General features: G+C 32.7%; 4 non-coding genes across 4 annotated transcripts; all 4 read left to right on the plus strand.

The window, feature by feature from the left end:
• Window positions 1–2,108: 2,108 nt before the first annotated feature.
• On the plus strand, window positions 2,109–2,180 carry TRNAW-CCA (transfer RNA tryptophan (anticodon CCA)). Its single transcript has one exon. It is a non-coding gene; the product is annotated as a tRNA-Trp (tRNA).
• A 2,904-nt stretch (window positions 2,181–5,084) lies between these two features.
• TRNAW-CCA (transfer RNA tryptophan (anticodon CCA)) lies at window positions 5,085–5,156 on the plus strand. The gene has a single exon. It is a non-coding gene; the product is annotated as a tRNA-Trp (tRNA).
• A 4,382-nt stretch (window positions 5,157–9,538) lies between these two features.
• TRNAW-CCA (transfer RNA tryptophan (anticodon CCA)) lies at window positions 9,539–9,610 on the plus strand. The gene has a single exon. It is a non-coding gene; the product is annotated as a tRNA-Trp (tRNA).
• A 2,904-nt stretch (window positions 9,611–12,514) lies between these two features.
• On the plus strand, window positions 12,515–12,586 carry TRNAW-CCA (transfer RNA tryptophan (anticodon CCA)). The gene has a single exon. It is a non-coding gene; the product is annotated as a tRNA-Trp (tRNA).
• Window positions 12,587–14,153: the final 1,567 nt, after the last annotated feature.

Here is a 14,153-nt window from a genome sequence, read left to right on the forward strand (position 1 = left end):
CTGTGATTTAAAGTAGCAAATTTCAAGATGGTGTCTGTATATTTCCTCATGCACTTTACAAGTGAATTATGGGAGCAAGCAAGTTTTACAGCTGTCCTCATACACTGACGGTAGTGCGCCTTACTCCTGGTCAGAATGATGCATGTTTAAATTATGTCATGTTCAAGTATCTCTTTCATCTTTTTAAAAGTTGATCGATGTTTGGGTTAAGATTGAAAACAGAAACTGCGTATTCTAACTGACAATAGATTATCATGATCTTGTTGCCACCTGTCAGGAAAGTGTTTGAAAAATTCCTTTTTTAATTCTACTGAATAAAATCTTTTCAACAATCCTTTGATGAGATATATCTTTGGGAACTGAGTTCAAAACAGGAAATTTGTGGCAAGTCAGAAACACCTATTAATTTGTTCATACCATTGTCATCTTTGAATTTGTAAGAAAAAAGGGTTTATTACTATATTCTAAATTTTTAATTGGAAATCCCTGAATCTGAAAGTGAAGACCTTAATTCATCCTTGTTTATATCTTTTCCAAACTGTAATTATAAGTAGCAAATTTCAAGATGGTGTCCATATATTTTATCATGCACTTTTCATGTGAAGTATGGGAGCAACAACACTTTTCAAATGACCTCGTGGCGAAACGGTAGCAAATCAGAAGGTTGCGTGTTCAAATCACGTCGGGGTCAATCAGCTCTTTATGTCTTTTCATATCTTGATTGATGTTTGGGTTATTATTGAAAACAGTAACTGCATAGTCCAACTTGACAAAAGTTAACTCGACTTTGTTGCTACCAGGCTGCAGTGTTTAAGAAACTGCATTTTTTAGTTCTACAGATTATAATCGTTTCAAGAGGACTTTGATAAGAATTGTTATTGGGAATTGAGTTCCAAACATTAATAAATGTAATTAATGCCATAAGCACCTATTAATTTATTTTTACCATTGCCATCTTTGAATTTGTAAGAAAAGAGGGTTTATTACCAGATTCTTAATTTTTGACTGGAAATCACTGAATCTGATTGTGAAGATCTTAATTCAACTGTAGTGCTTCTGAATCCATATCAGAAAGTTGTGTATTCAAATCACGTCATGGTCAAGCAGCTCTTTCATATTTTTATAGCTTGATCGATGTTTGGGTTAAGATTGAAAACAGAAACTGGGTAATCCAACTGAAAATAGATTAACACAACGTTGTTGACACAGGTCAGAACCGTTTTTAAAAAAGTGTTTTTTAATTCTATAGATTAAAATCTTATCAACAATACTTTGATGAGAAATATTATTGGGAATTGAGTTAAAAACCATTAATAAATGTAATAAATGCCAGGAACACCTATCGCTTTTTTCATACCATTGTCATCTTTGAATTTGTAAGAAAATCAGGCTTATTACTAGAATCTAAACTTTAAACTGGAAATCCCTGAATCGGAACGTGAAGATCCTAATTCATCCTTGTTATTACTTTTCTAAACTGTGATTTAAAGTAGCAAATTTCAAGATGGTGTCTGTATATTTCCTCATGCACTTTACAAGTGAATTATGGGAGCAAGCAAGTTTTACAGCTGTCCTCATACACTGACGGTAGTGCGCCTTACTCCTGGTCAGAATGATGCATGTTTAAATTATGTCATGTTCAAGTATCTCTTTCATCTTTTTAAAAGTTGATCGATGTTTGGGTTAAGATTGAAAACAGAAACTGCGTATTCTAACTGACAATAGATTATCATGATCTTGTTGCCACCTGTCAGGAAAGTGTTTGAAAAATTGCTTTTTTAATTCTACTGAATAAAATCTTTTCAACAATCCTTTGATGAGATATATCATTGGGAACTGAGTTCAAAACAGAAAATTTGTGGCAAGTGAGAAACACCTATTAATTTGTTCATACCATTGTCATCTTTGAATTTGTAAGAAAAAAGGGTTTATTACTATATTCTAAATTTTTAATTGGAAATCCCTGAATCTGAAAGTGAAGACCTTAATTCATCCTTGTTTATATCTTTTCCAAACTGTGATTATAAGTAGCAAATTTCAAGATGGTGTCCATATATTTTATCATGCACTTTTCATGTGAAGTATGGGAACAACAACACTTTTCAACTGACCTCGTGGCGCAACGGTAGTGCGTCTGACTCCAGATCAGAAGGTTGCGTCTTCAAATCACGTCGGGGTCAATCAGCTCTTTATGTCTTTTCTTATCTTGATTGATGTTTGGGTTATTATTGAAAACAGTAACTGCGTAGTCCAACTGACAAAAGTTAACTCGACTTTGTTGCTACCAGGCTGCAGTGTTTAAGAAACTGCATTTTTTAGTTCTACAGATTATAATCGTTTCAAGAGGACTTTGATAAGAATTGTTATTGGGAATTGAGTTCCAAACATTAATAAATGTAATTAATGCCATAAGCACCTATTAATTTATTTTTACCATTGCCATCTTTGAATTTGTAAGAAAAGAGGGTTTATTACCAGATTCTTAATTTTTGACTGGAAATCACTGAATCTGATTGTGAAGATCTTAATTCAACTGTAGTGCTTCTGAATCCATATCAGAAAGTTGTGTATTCAAATCACGTCATGGTCAAGCAGCTCTTTCATATTTTTATAGCTTGATCGATGTTTGGGTTAAGATTGAAAACAGAAACTGGGTAATCCAACTGAAAATAGATTAACACAACGTTGTTGACACAGGTCAGAACAGTTTTTAAAAAAGTGTTTTTTTAATTCTATAGATTAAAATCTTATCAACAATACTTTGATGAGAAATATTATTGGGAATTGAGTTAAAAAAATTAATAAATGTAATAAATGCCAGGAACACCTATCGCTTTGTTCATACCATTGTCATCTTTGAATTTGTAAGAAAATCAGGCTTATTACTAGAATCTAAACTTTAAACTGGAAATCCCTGAATCGGAACGTGAAGATCCTAATTCATCCTTGTTATTACTTTTCTAAACTGTGATTTAAAGTAGCAAATTTCACGATGGTGTCTGTATACTTCCTCATGCACTTTACAAGTGAATTATGGGAGCAAGCAAGTTTTACAGCTGTCCTCATACACTGACGGTAGTGCGCCTTACTCCTGGTCAGAATGATGCATGTTTAAATTATGTCACGTTCAAGTATCTCTTTCATCTTTTTAAAAGTTGATCGATGTTTGGGTTAAGATTGAAAACAGAAACTGCGTATTCTAACTGACAATAGATTATCATGATCTTGTTGCCACCTGTCAGGAAAGTGTTTGAAAAATTGCTTTTTTAATTCTACTGAATAAAATCTTTTCAACAATCCTTTGATGAGATATATCATTGGGAACTGAGTTCAAAACAGAAAATTTGTGGCAAGTCAGAAACACCTATTAATTTGTTCATACCATTGTCATCTTGGAATTTGTAAGAAAAAAGGGTTTATTACTATATTCTAAATTTTTAATTGGAAATCCCTGAATCTGAAAGTGAAGACCTTAATTCATCCTTGTTTATATCTTTTCCAAACTGTGATTATAAGTAGCAAATTTCAAGATGGTGTCCATATATTTTATCATGCACTTTTCATGTGAAGTATGGGAACAACAACACTTTTCAACTGACCTCGTGGCGCAACGGTAGTGCGTCTGACTCCAGATCAGAAGGTTGCGTCTTCAAATCACGTCAGGGTCAATCAGCTCTTTATGTCTTTTCATATCTTGATTGATGTTTGGGTTATTATTGAAAACAGTAACTGCGTAGTCCAACTGACAAAAGTTAACTCGACTTTGTTGCTACCAGGCTGCAGTGTTTAAGAAACTGCATTTTTTAGTTCTACAGATTATAATCGTTTCAAGAGGACTTTGATAAGAATTGTTATTGGGAATTGAGTCCCAAACATTAATAAATGTAATTAATGCCATAAGCACCTATTAATTTATTTTTACCATTGCCATCTTTGAATTTGTAAGAAAAGAGGGTTTATTACCAGATTCTTAATTTTTGACTGGAAATCACTGAATCTGATTGTGAAGATCTTAATTGAACTGTAGTGCTTCTGAATCCATATCAGAAAGTTGTGTATTCAAATCACGTCATGGTCAAGCAGCTCTTTCATATTTTTATAGCTTGATCGATGTTTGGGTTAAGATTGAACACAGAAACTGGGTAATCCAACTGAAAATAGATTAACACAACGTTGTTGACACAGGTCAGAACTGTTTTTAAAAAAGTGTTTTTTTAATTCTATAGATTAAAATCTTATCAACAATACTTTGATGAGAAATATTATTGGGAATTGAGTTAAAAACATTAATAAATGTAACAAATGCCAGGAACACCTATCGCTTTGTTCATACCATTGTCATCTTTGAATTTGTAAGAAAATCAGGCTTAGTACTAGAATCTAAACTTTAAACTGGAAATCCCTGAATCGGAAAGTGAAGATCCTAATTCATCCTTGTTATTACTTTTCTAAACTGTGATTTAAAGTAGCAAATTTCAAGATGGTGTCTGTATATTTCCTCATGCACTTTACAAATGAATTATGGGAGCAAGCAAGTTTTACAGCTGTCCTCATACACTGACGGTAGTGCGCCTTACTCCTGGTCAGAATGATGCATGTTTAAATTATGTCATGTTCAAGTATCTCTTTCATCTTTTTAAAAGTTGATCGATGTTTGGGTTAAGATTGAAAACAGAAACTGCGTATTCTAACTGACAATAGATTATCATGATCTTGTTGCCACATGTCAGGAAAGTGTTTGAAAAATTGCTTTTTTAATTCTACTGAATAAAATCTTTTCAACAATCCTTTGATGAGATATATCATTGGGAACTGAGTTCAAAACAGGAAATTTGTGGCAAGTCAGAAACACCTATTAATTTGTTCATACCATTGTCATCTTTGAATTTGTAAGAAAAAAGGGTTTATTACTATATTCTAAATTTTTAATTGGAAATCCCTGAATCTGAAAGTGAAGACCTTAATTCATCCTTGTTTATATCTTTTCCAAACTGTGATTATAAGTAGCAAATTTCAAGATGGTGTCCATATATTTTATCATGCACTTTTCATGTGAAGTATGGGAGCAACAATGCTTTTCAACTGACCTCGTGGCGCAACGGTAGTGCGTCTGACTCCAGATCAGAAAGTTGCGTGTTCAAATCACGTCGGGGTCAATCAGCTCTTTATGTCTTTTCATATCTTGATTGATGTTTGGGTTATTATTGAAATCAGTAACTGCGTAGTCCAACTGACAAAAGTTAACTCGACTTTGTTGCTACCATGCCGCAGTGTTTAAGAAACTGCATTTTTTAGTTCTACAGATTATAATTGTTTCAAGAGGACTTTGATAAGAATTGTTATTGGGAATTGAGTTCCAAACATTAATAAATGTAATTAATGCCATAAGCACCTATTAATTTATTTTTATCATTGCCATCTTTGAATTTGTAAGAAAAGAGGGTTTATTACCAGATTCTTAATTTTTGACTGGAAATCACTGAATCTGATTGTGAAGATCTTAATTCAACTGTAGTGCTTCTGAATCCATATCAGAAAGTTGTGTATTCAAATCACGTCATGGTCAAGCAGCTCTTTCATATTTTTATAGCTTGATTGATGTTTGGGTTAAGATTGAAAACAGAAACTGGGTAATCCAACTGAAAATAGATTAACACAACGTTGTTGACACAGGTCAGAACAGTTTTTAAAAAAGTGTTTTTTTAATTCTATAGATTAAAATCTTATCAACAATACTTTGATGAGAAATATTATTGGGAATTGAGTTAAAAACATTAATAAATGTAATAAATGCCAGGAACACCTATCGCTTTGTTCATACCATTGTCATCTTTGAATTTGTAAGAAAATCAGGCTTATTACTAGAATCTAAACTTTAAACTGGAAATCCCTGAATCGGAACGTGAAGATCCTAATTCATCCTTGTTATTACTTTTCTAAACTGTGATTTAAAGTAGCAAATTTCAAGATGGTGTCTGTATATTTCCTCATGCACTTTACAAGTGAATTATGGGAGCAAGCAAGTTTTACAGCTGTCCTCATACACTGACGGTAGTGCGCCTTACTCCTGGTCAGAATGATGCATGTTTAAATTATGTCATGTTCAAGTATCTCTTTCATCTTTTTAAAAGTTGATCGATGTTTGGGTTAAGATTGAAAACAGAAACTGCGTATTCTAACTGACAATAGATTATCATGATCTTGTTGCCACCTGTCAGGAAAGTGTTTGAAAAATTCCTTTTTTAATTCTACTGAATAAAATCTTTTCAACAATCCTTTGATGAGATATATCTTTGGGAACTGAGTTCAAAACAGGAAATTTGTGGCAAGTCAGAAACACCTATTAATTTGTTCATACCATTGTCATCTTTGAATTTGTAAGAAAAAAGGGTTTATTACTATATTCTAAATTTTTAATTGGAAATCCCTGAATCTGAAAGTGAAGACCTTAATTCATCCTTGTTTATATCTTTTCCAAACTGTAATTATAAGTAGCAAATTTCAAGATGGTGTCCATATATTTTATCATGCACTTTTCATGTGAAGTATGGGAGCAACAACACTTTTCAAATGACCTCGTGGCGAAACGGTAGCAAATCAGAAGGTTGCGTGTTCAAATCACGTCGGGGTCAATCAGCTCTTTATGTCTTTTCATATCTTGATTGATGTTTGGGTTATTATTGAAAACAGTAACTGCATAGTCCAACTTGACAAAAGTTAACTCGACTTTGTTGCTACCAGGCTGCAGTGTTTAAGAAACTGCATTTTTTAGTTCTACAGATTATAATCGTTTCAAGAGGACTTTGATAAGAATTGTTATTGGGAATTGAGTTCCAAACATTAATAAATGTAATTAATGCCATAAGCACCTATTAATTTATTTTTACCATTGCCATCTTTGAATTTGTAAGAAAAGAGGGTTTATTACCAGATTCTTAATTTTTGACTGGAAATCACTGAATCTGATTGTGAAGATCTTAATTCAACTGTAGTGCTTCTGAATCCATATCAGAAAGTTGTGTATTCAAATCACGTCATGGTCAAGCAGCTCTTTCATATTTTTATAGCTTGATCGATGTTTGGGTTAAGATTGAAAACAGAAACTGGGTAATCCAACTGAAAATAGATTAACACAACGTTGTTGACACAGGTCAGAACCGTTTTTAAAAAAGTGTTTTTTAATTCTATAGATTAAAATCTTATCAACAATACTTTGATGAGAAATATTATTGGGAATTGAGTTAAAAACCATTAATAAATGTAATAAATGCCAGGAACACCTATCGCTTTTTTCATACCATTGTCATCTTTGAATTTGTAAGAAAATCAGGCTTATTACTAGAATCTAAACTTTAAACTGGAAATCCCTGAATCGGAACGTGAAGATCCTAATTCATCCTTGTTATTACTTTTCTAAACTGTGATTTAAAGTAGCAAATTTCAAGATGGTGTCTGTATATTTCCTCATGCACTTTACAAGTGAATTATGGGAGCAAGCAAGTTTTACAGCTGTCCTCATACACTGACGGTAGTGCGCCTTACTCCTGGTCAGAATGATGCATGTTTAAATTATGTCATGTTCAAGTATCTCTTTCATCTTTTTAAAAGTTGATCGATGTTTGGGTTAAGATTGAAAACAGAAACTGCGTATTCTAACTGACAATAGATTATCATGATCTTGTTGCCACCTGTCAGGAAAGTGTTTGAAAAATTGCTTTTTTAATTCTACTGAATAAAATCTTTTCAACAATCCTTTGATGAGATATATCATTGGGAACTGAGTTCAAAACAGAAAATTTGTGGCAAGTGAGAAACACCTATTAATTTGTTCATACCATTGTCATCTTTGAATTTGTAAGAAAAAAGGGTTTATTACTATATTCTAAATTTTTAATTGGAAATCCCTGAATCTGAAAGTGAAGACCTTAATTCATCCTTGTTTATATCTTTTCCAAACTGTGATTATAAGTAGCAAATTTCAAGATGGTGTCCATATATTTTATCATGCACTTTTCATGTGAAGTATGGGAACAACAACTCTTTTCAACTGACCTCGTGGCGCAACGGTAGTGCGTCTGACTCCAGGTCAGAAGGTTGCGTCTTCAAATCACGTCGGTGTCAATCAGCTCTTTATGTCTTTTCATAACTTGATTGATGTTTGTGTTATTATTGAAAACAGTAACTGCGTAGTCCAACTGACAAAAGTTAACTCGACTTTGTTGCTACCAGGCTGCAGTGTTTAAGAAACTGCATTTTTTAGTTCTACAGATTATAATCGTTTCAAGAGGACTTTGATAAGAATTGTTATTGGGAATTGAGTTCCAAACATTAATAAATGTAATTAATGCCATAAGCACCTATTAATTTATTTTTACCATTGCCATCTTTGAATTTGTAAGAAAAGAGGGTTTATTACCAGATTCTTAATTTTTGACTGGAAATCACTGAATCTGATTGTGAAGATCTTAATTCAACTGTAGTGCTTCTGAATCCATATCAGAAAGTTGTGTATTCAAATCACGTCATGGTCAAGCAGCTCTTTCATATTTTTATAGCTTGATCGATGTTTGGGTTAAGATTGAAAACAGAAACTGGGTAATCCAACTGAAAATAGATTAACACAACGTTGTTGACACAGGTCAGAACAGTTTTTAAAAAAGTGTTTTTTTAATTCTATAGATTAAAATCTTATCAACAATACTTTGATGAGAAATATTATTGGGAATTGAGTTAAAAACCATTAATAAATGTAATAAATGCCAGGAACACCTATCGCTTTGTTCATACCATTGTCATCTTTGAATTTGTAAGAAAATCAGGCTTATTACTAGAATCTAAACTTTAAACTGGAAATCCCTGAATCGGAACGTGAAGATCCTAATTCATCCTTGTTATTACTTTTCTAAACTGTGATTTAAAGTAGCAAATTTCAAGATGGTGTCTGTATATTTCCTCATGCACTTTACAAGTGAATTATGGGAGCAAGCAAGTTTTACAGCTGTCCTCATACACTGACGGTAGTGCGCCTTACTCCTGGTCAGAATGATGCATGTTTAAATTATGTCACGTTCAAGTATCTCTTTCATCTTTTTAAAAGTTGATCGATGTTTGGGTTAAGATTGAAAACAGAAACTGCGTATTCTAACTGACAATAGATTATCATGATCTTGTTGCCACCTGTCAGGAAAGTGTTTGAAAAATTGCTTTTTTAATTCTACTGAATAAAATCTTTTCAACAATCCTTTGATGAGATATATCATTGGGAACTGAGTTCAAAACAGAAAATTTGTGGCAAGTCAGAAACACCTATTAATTTGTTCATACCATTGTCATCTTGGAATTTGTAAGAAAAAAGGGTTTATTACTATATTCTAAATTTTTAATTGGAAATCCCTGAATCTGAAAGTGAAGACCTTAATTCATCCTTGTTTATATCTTTTCCAAACTGTGATTATAAGTAGCAAATTTCAAGATGGTGTCCATATATTTTATCATGCACTTTTCATGTGAAGTATGGGAACAACAACACTTTTCAACTGACCTCGTGGCGCAACGGTAGTGCGTCTGACTCCAGATCAGAAGGTTGCGTCTTCAAATCACGTCGGGGTCAATCAGCTCTTTATGTCTTTTCTTATCTTGATTGATGTTTGGGTTATTATTGAAAACAGTAACTGCGTAGTCCAACTGACAAAAGTTAACTCGACTTTGTTGCTACCAGGCTGCAGTGTTTAAGAAACTGCATTTTTTAGTTCTACAGATTATAATCGTTTCAAGAGGACTTTGATAAGAATTGTTATTGGGAATTGAGTTCCAAACATTAATAAATGTAATTAATGCCATAAGCACCTATTAATTTATTTTTACCATTGCCATCTTTGAATTTGTAAGAAAAGAGGGTTTATTACCAGATTCTTAATTTTTGACTGGAAATCACTGAATCTGATTGTGAAGATCTTAATTCAACTGTAGTGCTTCTGAATCCATATCAGAAAGTTGTGTATTCAAATCACGTCATGGTCAAGCAGCTCTTTCATATTTTTATAGCTTGATCGATGTTTGGGTTAAGATTGAAAACAGAAACTGGGTAATCCAACTGAAAATAGATTAACACAACGTTGTTGACACAGGTCAGAACAGTTTTTAAAAAAGTGTTTTTTTAATTCTATAGATTAAAATCTTATCAACAATACTTTGATGAGAAATATTATTGGGAATTGAGTTAAAAAAATTAATAAATGTAATAAATGCCAGGAACACCTATCGCTTTGTTCATACCATTGTCATCTTTGAATTTGTAAGAAAATCAGGCTTATTACTAGAATCTAAACTTTAAACTGGAAATCCCTGAATCGGAACGTGAAGATCCTAATTCATCCTTGTTATTACTTTTCTAAACTGTGATTTAAAGTAGCAAATTTCACGATGGTGTCTGTATACTTCCTCATGCACTTTACAAGTGAATTATGGGAGCAAGCAAGTTTTACAGCTGTCCTCATACACTGACGGTAGTGCGCCTTACTCCTGGTCAGAATGATGCATGTTTAAATTATGTCACGTTCAAGTATCTCTTTCATCTTTTTAAAAGTTGATCGATGTTTGGGTTAAGATTGAAAACAGAAACTGCGTATTCTAACTGACAATAGATTATCATGATCTTGTTGCCACCTGTCAGGAAAGTGTTTGAAAAATTGCTTTTTTAATTCTACTGAATAAAATCTTTTCAACAATCCTTTGATGAGATATATCATTGGGAACTGAGTTCAAAACAGAAAATTTGTGGCAAGTCAGAAACACCTATTAATTTGTTCATACCATTGTCATCTTGGAATTTGTAAGAAAAAAGGGTTTATTACTATATTCTAAATTTTTAATTGGAAATCCCTGAATCTGAAAGTGAAGACCTTAATTCATCCTTGTTTATATCTTTTCCAAACTGTGATTATAAGTAGCAAATTTCAAGATGGTGTCCATATATTTTATCATGCACTTTTCATGTGAAGTATGGGAACAACAACACTTTTCAACTGACCTCGTGGCGCAACGGTAGTGCGTCTGACTCCAGATCAGAAGGTTGCGTCTTCAAATCACGTCAGGGTCAATCAGCTCTTTATGTCTTTTCATATCTTGATTGATGTTTGGGTTATTATTGAAAACAGTAACTGCGTAGTCCAACTGACAAAAGTTAACTCGACTTTGTTGCTACCAGGCTGCAGTGTTTAAGAAACTGCATTTTTTAGTTCTACAGATTATAATCGTTTCAAGAGGACTTTGATAAGAATTGTTATTGGGAATTGAGTCCCAAACATTAATAAATGTAATTAATGCCATAAGCACCTATTAATTTATTTTTACCATTGCCATCTTTGAATTTGTAAGAAAAGAGGGTTTATTACCAGATTCTTAATTTTTGACTGGAAATCACTGAATCTGATTGTGAAGATCTTAATTGAACTGTAGTGCTTCTGAATCCATATCAGAAAGTTGTGTATTCAAATCACGTCATGGTCAAGCAGCTCTTTCATATTTTTATAGCTTGATCGATGTTTGGGTTAAGATTGAACACAGAAACTGGGTAATCCAACTGAAAATAGATTAACACAACGTTGTTGACACAGGTCAGAACTGTTTTTAAAAAAGTGTTTTTTTAATTCTATAGATTAAAATCTTATCAACAATACTTTGATGAGAAATATTATTGGGAATTGAGTTAAAAACATTAATAAATGTAACAAATGCCAGGAACACCTATCGCTTTGTTCATACCATTGTCATCTTTGAATTTGTAAGAAAATCAGGCTTAGTACTAGAATCTAAACTTTAAACTGGAAATCCCTGAATCGGAAAGTGAAGATCCTAATTCATCCTTGTTATTACTTTTCTAAACTGTGATTTAAAGTAGCAAATTTCAAGATGGTGTCTGTATATTTCCTCATGCACTTTACAAGTGAATTATGGGAGCAAGCAAGTTTTACAGCTGTCCTCATACACTGACGGTAGTGCGCCTTACTCCTGGTCAGAATGATGCATGTTTAAATTATGTCATGTTCAAGTATCTCTTTCATCTTTTTAAAAGTTGATCGATGTTTGGGTTAAGATTGAAAACAGAAACTGCGTATTCTAACTGACAATAGATTATCATGATCTTGTTGCCACATGTCAGGAAAGTGTTTGAAAAATTGCTTTTTTAATTCTACTGAATAAAATCTTTTCAACAATCCTTTGATGAGATATATCATTGGGAACTGAGTTCAAAACAGGAAATTTGTGGCAAGTCAGAAACACCTATTAATTTGTTCATACCATTGTCATCTTTGAATTTGTAAGAAAAAAGGGTTTATTACTATATTCTAAATTTTTAATTGGAAATCCCTGAATCTGAAAGTGAAGACCTTAATTCATCCTTGTTTATATCTTTTCCAAACTGTGATTATAAGTAGCAAATTTCAAGATGGTGTCCATATATTTTATCATGCACTTTTCATGTGAAGTATGGGAGCAACAATGCTTTTCAACTGACCTCGTGGCGCAACGGTAGTGCGTCTGACTCCAGATCAGAAAGTTGCGTGTTCAAATCACGTCGGGGTCAATCAGCTCTTTATGTCTTTTCATATCTTGATTGATGTTTGGGTTATTATTGAAATCAGTAACTGCGTAGTCCAACTGACAAAAGTTAACTCGACTTTGTTGCTACCATGCCGCAGTGTTTAAGAAACTGCATTTTTTAGTTCTACAGATTATAATTGTTTCAAGAGGACTTTGATAAGAATTGTTATTGGGAATTGAGTTCCAAACATTAATAAATGTAATTAATGCCATAAGCACCTATTAATTTATTTTTATCATTGCCATCTTTGAATTTGTAAGAAAAGAGGGTTTATTACCAGATTCTTAATTTTTGACTGGAAATCACTGAATCTGATTGTGAAGATCTTAATTCAACTGTAGTGCTTCTGAATCCATATCAGAAAGTTGTGTATTCAAATCACGTCATGGTCAAGCAGCTCTTTCATATTTTTATAGCTTGATTGATGTTTGGGTTAAGATTGAAAACAGAAACTGGGTAATCCAACTGAAAATAGATTAACACAACGTTGTTGACACAGGTCAGAACAGTTTTTAAAAAAGTGTTTTTTTAATTCTATAGATTAAAATCTTATCAACAATACTTTGATGAGAAATATTATTGGGAATTGAGTTAAAAACATTAATAAATGTAATAAATGCCAGGAACACCTATCGCTTTGTTCATACCATTGTCATCTTTGAATTTGTAAGAAAATCAGGCTTATTACTAGAATCTAAACTTTAAACTGGAAATCCCTGAATCGGAACGTGAAGATCCTAATTCATCCTTGTTATTACTTTTCTAAACTGTGATTTAAAGTAGCAAATTTCAAGATGGTGTCTGTATATTTCCTCATGCACTTTACAAGTGAATTATGGGAGCAAGCAAGTTTTACAGCTGTCCTCATACACTGACGGTAGTGCGCCTTACTCCTGGTCAGAATGATGCATGTTTAAATTATGTCATGTTCAAGTATCTCTTTCATCTTTTTAAAAGTTGATCGATGTTTGGGTTAAGATTGAAAACAGAAACTGCGTATTCTAACTGACAATAGATTATCATGATCTTGTTGCCACCTGTCAGGAAAGTGTTTGAAAAATTCCTTTTTTAATTCTACTGAATAAAATCTTTTCAACAATCCTTTGATGAGATATATCTTTGGGAACTGAGTTCAAAACAGGAAATTTGTGGCAAGTCAGAAACACCTATTAATTTGTTCATACCATTGTCATCTTTGAATTTGTAAGAAAAAAGGGTTTATTACTATATTCTAAATTTTTAATTGGAAATCCCTGAATCTGAAAGTGAAGACCTTAATTCATCCTTGTTTATATCTTTTCCAAACTGTAATTATAAGTAGCAAATTTCAAGATGGTGTCCATATATTTTATCATGCACTTTTCATGTGAAGTATGGGAGCAACAACACTTTTCAAATGACCTCGTGGCGAAACGGTAGCAAATCAGAAGGTTGCGTGTTCAAATCACGTCGGGGTCAATCAGCTCTTTATGTCTTTTCATATCTTGATTGATGTTTGGGTTATTATTGAAAACAGTAACTGCATAGTCCAACTTGACAAAAGTTAACT

Source organism: Dendrobates tinctorius, unplaced genomic scaffold (assembly GCF_039654945.1).
Source record: "Dendrobates tinctorius isolate UK_male_01 unplaced genomic scaffold, ASM3965494v1 ptg000178l, whole genome shotgun sequence".
In the NCBI taxonomy this organism is placed as follows: domain Eukaryota; kingdom Metazoa; phylum Chordata; class Amphibia; order Anura; family Dendrobatidae; genus Dendrobates; species Dendrobates tinctorius.